The sequence below is a fragment of the Crocodylus porosus genome, unplaced genomic scaffold, assembly GCF_001723895.1.
Source record: "Crocodylus porosus isolate Cpor-Errol unplaced genomic scaffold, CroPor_comp1, whole genome shotgun sequence".
NCBI lineage: Eukaryota > Metazoa > Chordata > Crocodylia > Crocodylidae > Crocodylus > Crocodylus porosus.
The window spans coordinates 29,247,755-29,258,100 of NW_017728913.1; the positions used below are offsets into that span (position 1 = coordinate 29,247,755).

The 10,346-nt window shown below is 40.3% G+C and overlaps 1 long non-coding RNA gene across 1 annotated transcript; it reads left to right on the top strand.

The window, feature by feature from the left end:
* Nucleotides 1-2,032: 2,032 nt before the first annotated feature.
* Nucleotides 2,033-9,751, top strand: LOC109309772. The gene is made up of 3 exons (XR_002101036.1): nt 2,033-2,044; nt 3,128-3,129; nt 9,295-9,751. It is a non-coding gene; the product is annotated as an uncharacterized LOC109309772 (long non-coding RNA).
* The last annotated feature ends 595 nt before the right edge of the window (nt 9,752-10,346 follow it).

Sequence of the window (10,346 nt, forward strand, 5' to 3'; positions counted from 1 at the left end):
AGTGCGGAGCGGGGCCGCCGCCGCCGCCTCACGCAGCCGCTCGCCTCTGCCCGGGGCAGGGACCGGCCCCCTCACTCACGCACACGCACACGCACTCACTTAGGCACACACTCACATTCGTGCACAGGCGCACGCAAATATAGTGCATTTCTACTAGGCACACATGCAGAGACACACAGACGCGCACACTCACAGACATGCACACACATACGTGCACAGACGCATGCATAGTGCACCCACTGACACACGCAAATGTAGTGCGTTAGTACTGAGCATACATGTACACACACACTCAGACACATATACACGTTGACACACGCTAACGTGCACAAACAGGCATGCAGGCACTCTCAGACATACGCACACCCACACGCACAGACACTTCGTAGACACCTACCCGTGCACACAGACGTGCACAGACACACACACACCCCACACGCACACTGACAGATGCTCACATGCATGCATAGACACGCGCACACACAGACATGCACAGACGCACCCACTCAGACACACATACACGCTGACACACACTAACTAACGTGCACAAACAGGCACATGGGCACACTCAGACACAGATGCAGACACACTCAGACTCAGACACACACATTTACTACTAGGCACACATGCACGCACACACTCAGACACACTGACACGCACTAACATGCACAGACAGGCACACATGCACAGACTGGTACACACGTGTGCACGCATACATACACTTCACAGACTCCCCCTCCAGGGCATGCGTGCACACACACACACAAAGACACTCATAAACATACAGACACCTCCCCCAGACATACTCATAGGCCCACCCCCACAGACACACACACTCATCGACACACAGGCAGACCCACAGAAACACAGCCCTCCCCTCCTCTCCCCTCCCCCACCCCACACCTCCCGCACCCCTGGGTCCAGTCCCCTAAGCCTAGGGTTGCCCACTCTATTTGAATCTATTGCAGGAGGTTTCATCACCTGACATCATGACATTAATGAGTCATTACATCCAGAAGGCACATAACTATTATATTTTAAAAACACACTGGACTACTGTATACATCAAATTCAATGTTTAATATTTATTTTAATGAATGCCCTATCATTTGTCTCCTGGGTGACTCTCAGCAGTCTCCCGGAGATTTATATCTAATTTCTGGAATTGCCAGGGCAATCCTAAAGGGTTCACAACCCTCTCTAAGCCCTGCTGAGGCCTGGGAGCGCCTAAAGCCTCTTCTCATCACTTCTGCCAGCCACCCTAAGCCCTAAGGCAGATGCCCATCCTTCAGCCCTGAAGTAACTCGGGCACCAAGGAACCTGGCAGGCCTGAGGTTAAACTTCTTGTGGGTTCCAAATCAGTTACTTGATGAGAGACGCTGGGCATGAGATCTGCTAGGAAACACTTGCCTGAGCAGGAGGAGTAAGGGCCAGGCTGCTCTAACTCCTGGAGGAAGCAAGACTTTTGGCAGCCTGGGGGGGATAATTAATAAAAAGAGACAGACAGACAGTACTATTGTGCTGTGTTCCTTCCAAGCAGAACTGGAGCCATCCTCAAGTTAAAGCTGCCTTTTATTGGAAGCTGCTGTAATAGAAATGGGGTAGTGATACCTTGTTTTTCTGAAGCTAGGGTTAAAAAAGAACTCCTTTCTAAGCCACATGTTGCTAATGAAAGTAATGCAGTACATTTGCTCTAATCCTGGTCGTGTGAAAGAATGGGGTTGCATTCCCCACATGCTGCCTTTTCGCTGGATGTCAGCAGTGTTACTGGAGTGTTAGTGACACAAGGAATTTTTGTTCCAGTATTTCTAAAATATATGCTAAAGTGTGCAGATATTTTATATTTCCTTTACTTCTGAAAAGGGTATTTGGTCTCAAAATAAACTGGAATGACTTGAGCAGATTCTGCCATCTTTACTCATGCTATTATAGTGTGACTACCCAAGAAGCAACAGTCAATAATCAGCCAGAGTGAGGGTGGCATGCATACTCCTCTCCTGAGGGTCTCCAAATACGTTGCTTTGGAAATTATTCCCCATAAAAAGTGATTACTTCATATGCAGCTGAAAGAAAAAAGTAAAGAGCGTTAAAGACTAAAGAGCCGCATATAAAGATTAAAAAGAACAATAGGAAAGGAACACAAAATATGCGATGCATACTGTGCACCAGTAAAACATTTTGCTAAAGTTATCTATAAAGCTACTAAGAAATCTTTATTATTTTCAAGAAAATCTATATTGCACTTCAGTGAGGGCCAAGTGGGAGTTAAATGGTTTAGCTGACAGTAAATAATTAGAGAATATATGTTTATAATGCTTTACTGAGCCTTCAGTCTTCCAGGGACATCTTACCAGACCTTTTACACTTGTTCAGATGCAACTGCACAGCTAATGCCACACATGTATTCCAAAAATACAACGCTATACAGAACAGTGTTATCATTTTGAGTTTAAACATGGTAATGTTATGCAAGACAACATCATCCTATAGAAAAAAATTTTAATATACCTGTAACTGTAGAAAGGAGAATTGCTTTTACTGACTTGACTTTACAAAGAGAAAGAGAAAAAAGCAATTTCAATGCTAAATTACCACAGTATAATGTAACTTTAAGTTAAGGATAAGTGCACATTTATCCTTTGTTAACCTAAATGTAAATATCCACCAAAAGGAGTATCTTAAACTTTTAGCTTGAAGAAACTGGAAAATGCTGAACTTGGTTATAAATGCCACAATTCTAAACATAGTAGGTTATCAAGGAACAGACCAGGCCTTCAGTAGTTATCATAAACGGGCTCGGTTGAAATATATTTCGATCCAGCTATTCCATTCTCTGACTTGCAGGTAAGGGCTCCCTCTTAATTCTCCAAAAGTAAACCAGGCCACGACATCCAATTGCCAGATTCTTTGTATTTTCCCTGGTTCTCTTTGCAATTTTTTTTCCATTTGTATTTCTCACTTTATAATCAAATCCCTGATCCTGCAAAGACTTAGATACCATGCATGCGAGTAGTCCCATTGAGCTCAATGAGACTACTCAAGGTTGTAAAGCCTGTGGCCAGGTACAGACATTACACTTTTACTGGTATGTGTAACTGGAAACCAGCCTCTACCTGTAACAGGACAGAAGTTCAGCACACACAGGCTGGTTTAAAAATGGCAAAACCCAGTCTAGATTTGAACCCCCTCTTGCACTCCCACCACGGAAAGGAGATCTGAACTACATTACTTACAGAAAACCATGCAACTTAGATTAATTCCGCTTTGGGCTTTTTGAATGTATCTAGCCTGTAAGATCACAGCCAAAATTTGGCCTCCAATTAGAGTCTACCACTTCCTAAATCTTGTAATTCTTTTCATCTCCAAGCCCACAATACTTTATATCCCCAAGAAGAAAAACTCTACTGGTGGTATGAATTAACTCTTGAACATTTCTTTTTCATGTCTTTCTGAATTAAGGCCTTATATCTTTCAGACACAAATGGCACCAAAATAGCTAAGCAATTAAATTAGCTAAGTAAATAACTAAGTAATTAAAAAAACCCACAAACCTTTGCAGGCAAACTGCTTTATAACTTTACATAATCACTGTCTTATTATGAAAAGATAAGTCAAAAAAGCTCTTAAAGTTAAATTTTTAAAAAGTTACATTATTAGTAATCCTAAACAAGTCTTTGCATGGACGTCTAATGCTGTGAGATGGGTGCAGTATAACTGGTTATGCAGAACTTTCATAGTAAATCTTATTAGCATCTAATTTATGTACTTTGTGTCAGCAAATAAATTATTTTATATAACTCATGAGTTTTTTTACCAAAGCTGAGCCACCAACCTTGAAAAACTAGTAAAAAAGAGAAATCTGCTGTGTAAAACTATAACATGTGGAAATACCATTTCTTTTTTTCTGATGGGTACTGAGATTATTTACCCTTCATTTGGCTCTCAAATCAAGCAGAAGAATGTTATACAATTCATTTATGTGCATGTTAATAAGAGTGAATGTCATTTTTGTGCAAATGCCCAATTTTCCCTATAGGACATTTACTCTAAGGTTTTAACTAGTGCTTAATAGCTTGTTGGCCTTGTGAATTGCACAAGTAACATGATTTTGATGAAGGTATCCATATACATTTTTAGTCCATTCAGCACTTTGCTGTATCCTTCAAGAAAATGACAATTAACAAAGAAATTTCATCTGAAACTGGACAACTTTAAGGAATTTTCACAATGTAATTTAACAAAAACATTTAAAAAATCCAAACCACAACCTTTTAGCAAAGTTGGTGTTATAATGTATGCAGTACATCTGCCATGCACATTCCTCTGCTGTGTCTAGGCATACCTGATACGTCCATGTTTCTTTCAAATGAGTGGAGATAGAAAACAGTTGTTGAAACATAGGCACATTTCAGAAGCAGGATGTGTCAATGATAGGAAATGTCATATGGGAACTCCAAAGGAAACATGAGCTGAAAGGGTGAGATTTGAGAAAGTGTAACAACAGTATCAGCAAAGTCAATAGCACTCTATTCTAACTAGGTTTGTTTGCTTGCTTTTGCATACCATACAGACTAGGTTGCAGCTAGTCATTCATTTGGTTTAGATTCAAAATTAAACCAACCCCTTTGTATTCTCTCCTTAAATAAACTCACATATTTTAGCAAATAAGAGGCATGTCTAAGACATCAAAAAGACGAATAGTACTGGTTTTACATTTGTTCTAACACACAAGATCATTAGTTCTTGCTGGCAGATTTCATTGTTATACATAATGTAAGTCTTAAAGACAGGCAGAACAACAAATCAAAAGAGCCTTGAGGTGCTTTACTGAAGTTATTCCAAAAAGTAAATGTGCTGTTGTAAGCCTCCTTTTTTCCATACCCCCCACACCCCCTCTCAGCCCTCCATGCCCTGCCACCACTCACTCGCTCTTAGTGTCATGAAGAAGACTTAAAAAAAATTCTGAATGTTGGCCAAGAGTTACAAAAATCATTAGTAATTCTGAGTGGTTTCATTTTCAAAAGCCTATTTTAGATGCCTTAACCAGAGTCTTATTTCAAGAAAATGTTTGGCACCCAACCTCTAAAAGCAAATCTCTTTAAAGGGCATCTCATGCTGAGCATCAAAGAAACCAAGATATGCAAAATCACTCTTCACCTCTGAGTATCTTGTCCTTCATATTTTGTGGCTTCAGACGTCACACCCTGGTCTCCTGTGTTTCTTGGTGTAACAGCAAAGGTTTAGGTACAGTGCTGATGTTCAATTAGTGCTTTGCTTCCTCCCTAGCCCTATCTTGCTTATTGTATCTTTAGAAAGGAAGTGTTTAAAAGTACTGTACCATTTTACTGCTTGTGTGTTTTACATCCTCTCTTTTCCTCTTTACACTCTGCGATTTACAAGGATAGCTATTTTGGCTGGCCTAATTTTTAGTGTTGTCTTCATAAAGTACAAGGTAGGATCTTAAAACAGGTCACATGAAATTTACTCAAATTCTGATAAAAAATCAAAGGGTACTTCTCCTTTCATTTTAATGGGCTTTGGATCAGACCTTACACAGCAATCATGCTCTAATGGAAAGTTTAGCATTTGTTTGTCCTACTTGCTTATGTCTGCCCAGAATGCTTGTGTATCCATTACTTCTCTCTCAAATACTGCTACAAATAATAGGCTTTTAAAGTTAATCAGAAATGCTTCCTTTTATATCATATTTAGAATATTACTATTTAATGACTTCAAGTCCTTCATGGGTTATCTGTATTCAGGGCTTGGAAGAGGAAGCCCTAAGTACTTTTTTTAAAAAGTGTCTTTCACTCCTTTGTTTTTTCTCTTTGATGATGTCAAAATCCAGGTAGTAGATACCTAGCAGTGGATATTCCTGCTGGATGGTGTGGGTCAGAAGCCTGACAGCAGCATAAGGCATGTATAATGTTTTTTTGGCATGGCCATAGCCAGTCACTACAACACCAAAATGGACAGTACTGTCAGCATGCATCAGAGAGGTGCTTGTTCACAAAATTCCCTGGAAAATGTCCTCTGCAGGGCTACTACATATCTTTAAAGTTGCTCCTGATTTGCATTGGGAAAACATTGTCAGCCCTAAAACCCATCTCTTCCTAGGGCTAAGCGTTTGGCCAGGTTGTTGCCTGTAGGAAGGGTGAGCAAAGTCCTTAGTCTTAACTGTCTGCCTTCTAGTGTTGTAAGAAGTCTTGAACAAGCATTAGTGTGCAAGCACTGCTGATTTAATTTCCTGTAAACTAATCTCTGCATGTTGTGAAGCTATGGTCAGCTATGATTCATAGTCATAACATCTGAACATAAGCAATAAATATAACTGTTCATGAGTTTGTACTGCTCCTCAGCTAAAAATTGTATACAAGTTAAATTGTGTATAATCAAAGCTATGTTGTTATATAAATAATTCCAGATTCAAAAAAAAAATTAGGAGTCAGTAGCAAAGGATCACCCTGCACAAACTCTCATCTCGTTACAGATCTATTAGTGCTGTTCTTCAAACTGACAGTCTAATCATCAGACAGAGATATATGTGTGTAACTATGTGTTCAGAATATTTTTCCTGCTTTTGCTTAGAAAATGCATCAGAAATGAAAGAGACCAAACAAGCCCAAAATAATTGACAATAAACTTCACACACAATCACTGAACAACTGGCCAAATGCAATCCTAATCTAACAAAGTATGACCATTCTCTTTGCTTTTCTTTTGTCCTGCTTTTCCTTGCTTTGGAAAGCGAGTAAGGAAGTGTGTAGTTTAATGCATGATTTTTCCTTTTTTACCTCAGACCCTGTTTTTCCTTAGTTTAAGTTTTCTGATGACTAAATTTATCATGTTTTAGGTAATCAGAATACAATTATTTATTCCTCTGACTTTGCAAATTTGATCTAGACTGATTAGAGGTAACATCATTGTCCAATAATTGCTTTCAGTTCTCAGATAATTGCTTTCAGTTTTCCAAGCAGTTTTATGATTTCACACCTCTTTTTAATCCTGAATGCCATAAATGGAACAGTTTAAGAGACATAACTCAAACAGTGGTCTTTACAAGTGAATGATTAGTTAAATATTTACAAAACTATGACCAGTGAAATGAATAACTGCTATGATAATAATCCCTAGTATTTATAGTGTTTTTTCAATCTATGAAGTCATTTATAAACATCATCTAATTAAACCTCATTTCACCCCTTATGTCTTATGAGCAAATTACTACTAGCAAGTAGTTGAGCTACAATGTTTAATTACAGCAGCAAACCTCAACAAAGTTCAGAGATGTCCAGAATGTAGTTCAGCCCATGACAGCAATTCAGAGCCAAAGTTTGGAAATATTCAGGTCTTGTGACCAGGTCTTGTGGCCTGAAGACACCAAAGTTTGGGGATATTCAGGTCTTGTGGGTTCGTTTGAGTCTTTCCCTAATCATTATCTCTTTAGAAGCACAGTACTTTAGAACCAAGAAAACTATCACTTGTTCTCAGCTTGGTCTCAAGGCCACAGTCTGAGGCAGCACCTTCTCTGGTTTAATCCCATGCTCAGACCCAGGACTGTCCCTGGTGGGGGCTGCGAATTGGGGCAACAGCCCCAGGCCCCATGCTTTGGGGGGCCCCACAGGGCTGGGTGGAGAGGCTGCGCCTGCAGATTACCCTGCCCAGTGGGTTGGACAGCTCTTTGCCTGTTCTGGCTGAAAGTTCTGGCCACCACCAGTCCTGCTGCGTTCGGTGTTCTGGCGCTTTCACTCCCTGGCATAAGTGTGCCGCGGGCTGGGAAGAGAGGCCCCATGCAGGTTGCTTTGCCCTGGGCCCCACACCCTGCTGGGATCATATGTGCTCAGACCACACCTTTATCTCATAAACAAAAATAAGTATTTTTACATTTAAATATGGACCTCACTGGCAAGCTAATGAACAAATACAAAATCCCGTCTGGAAAAATGATTCACTTCATTTGGATTATATAAAATAAGCAAGTCCATTGCTGATAACCACACCTTAAATAAGATTCCACCTTTAAAGATGGAATGATCTGGGGCACTTCACTTGATACTGGCTGCCAACTAGACATTGAGCCATTGAGTACTACTCTGAGCCAGATGCTCCAGGCAGTTTTCTATCCACCTTACAGTCCATTCATCCAGTCTGTACTTCCTTAGCTTGCCTGTGAGAACATTGTGCAAGACTGTATCAAAAGTCTTGCTAAAATCAAGATATACCACATCTACTGGTCTCCCCACATCTACATGAATGATTAAATTAGCCACATTCCTCTTTATCAAACATAAGCAATCTCATCAAAGTTAGGTTGGCATGTTCTATGATAAACCTAAGTTGATTTTACCTTATTTTCAGTTTACCTCCTTTTCTTTAATTATTCCTTTTTTCAAAATTTATTCTAAAGCCCTGCATACTACTGAGTGTTTTTATTGCTCAGTGAGGGTTTTTTCCCTGTCTTAAGTAGAAGTATTAGTTATTCTCCTTGCTACTAGAGCTTCTATTTCTTGTGCCATTTCCAGTATTCTGACTTTTCAGCACATTAACAGTTGGTCACGGGGTGCTGATAAAGCATTTACATGACCTAAATTTTAATGTATGACAGTTGTATGACAGTTCTAAGTTGATTCTTTCTTTTCCTTGTGGGAGGTCCCAAAGAGTGGTGATGGGTAAGTGCATGTCACCTCCTTGGGTCCTTTCTTGTGTCTCCCCTAGTATTCCATCCTGTTTGCCTCTCCTGTTCAATGTATAAATGAGGCTGCTGGATAAGACCATGCAGAGATTTGAAGCAAGTGATGCTAGTATTCTAATGTCATCTAGCTCTACCTTTTCTTTTGTTCTGACCCAGGCCCTGCATTCTTAGTCCTTTCCCAGTATTTGGCTGTGGCTGTGGACTGGATGCAGGTGAACCAACTGAAACTGAAGAGACAAGACAGGGGTAATGTGGTTAGTCAAACCACGTGATTTATTGGGGACTGGGACAGTTATCATTGATGCACTCCAGCCTTCTGTTCTCACTCAGGTTTGCAGCTTTGGGGTGCTCCTGGATCTTCTGTTCACCTGGATATTCAGGTGATGGCCACAGCTAGGAATGCCTTTCACCAAATGTACTTGGTAGAAAACCTGTGACTTTCTTTCAGACTTATCTGGCCATTGTCATCGGTTCCTTTGTAACCTCAAGACTAGACTACTGAAACATGCTTTTTATGTATGGATACTCTTGAAGACTATCCAAAAGCTGCTCCTAGTGCAGAATGCAGTGCCCACCTTCTGACAGGGGCCGTTCAGCAGGAGCACATAACTCCAGTGCTCCAGGATCTGCACTGGCTCCCAATAGCTTTCTGGGCAAAATTCAAGGTGCTAGTTTTGACCTATTAGGCTCTAAACTGTCTAGGCACCCTAAGGAATTGCCTTTTCCTTTGTGCCCCATTTCAATCCTTGAGGTCAGCTGACAGCAACTTCCTACGATTACTATCAGTACACCAAGTCAGCATGCTGGAAAATACAAGGGAGGTTGCTCTCTGCAGTTGCTCCTCAGATGTGGAACTTCCTCCTTCTTGAAGCAAGCTAGAGCCTGAGCCTGGACATCTTATCAAGATTTGGTAATACCCTCCTATTTGGGCAAGCACTCACCAAACAAAAGTAGGAACATCTGATTTATGGAGTGTCTGATCTAACTTGATGTTCTTGTTCCCTTTTAAACTGTTCTGGTCCTCTTGTTCCTTTCCTGTTTTTAATTTATTCTGTTTTTTTATTGTAAGCTACCCCGACCTTTTGCTGGGAAGAGTGCCATATAAACTGAATAAATGAATAAATTGATATATTAATACATAAGAAATATTTTGTTATTTATTTTAATTTTCTTTTCAAGGAAATTCAGTTTGACTTTGGCAAGTTTCACTTTATCTCTATACTTTTTGGCCTCCAATTTATAGTTTTCTTGCTAATCAATCTGTTTCTCCATTCCTTGTAGGCTCTTTCTTTCCCCTTAACATCCTTTTGAGGCATTTTTTATTCAGGTAATTTTGGAGCCTTTCTATATGGTCAGTACTTTTTGCTTGGTACATAAGATCCTGTCTGGAGTCCAGAGGTGGCTGAGGAGGCCAATCCAACATCTGTTTGTTCACCTGCAGACTTGTTCCAGGAAGGAGTGGGATCTGGTAATGTCAGATCACAGCTCTTTCCCTTTGTCTCTCTCATCTATCTACCTCTATAGTAAACTGAGTATTTTCAAAATGTTAAGATAACATTTCTTCAAATTGACTTTCAAGGTGTCCTTGAATCTCTTCTTTGGCCCACCTCTACAGCAGTGACCATCAGTGTCTTGGGAATATAGGACCTATAGG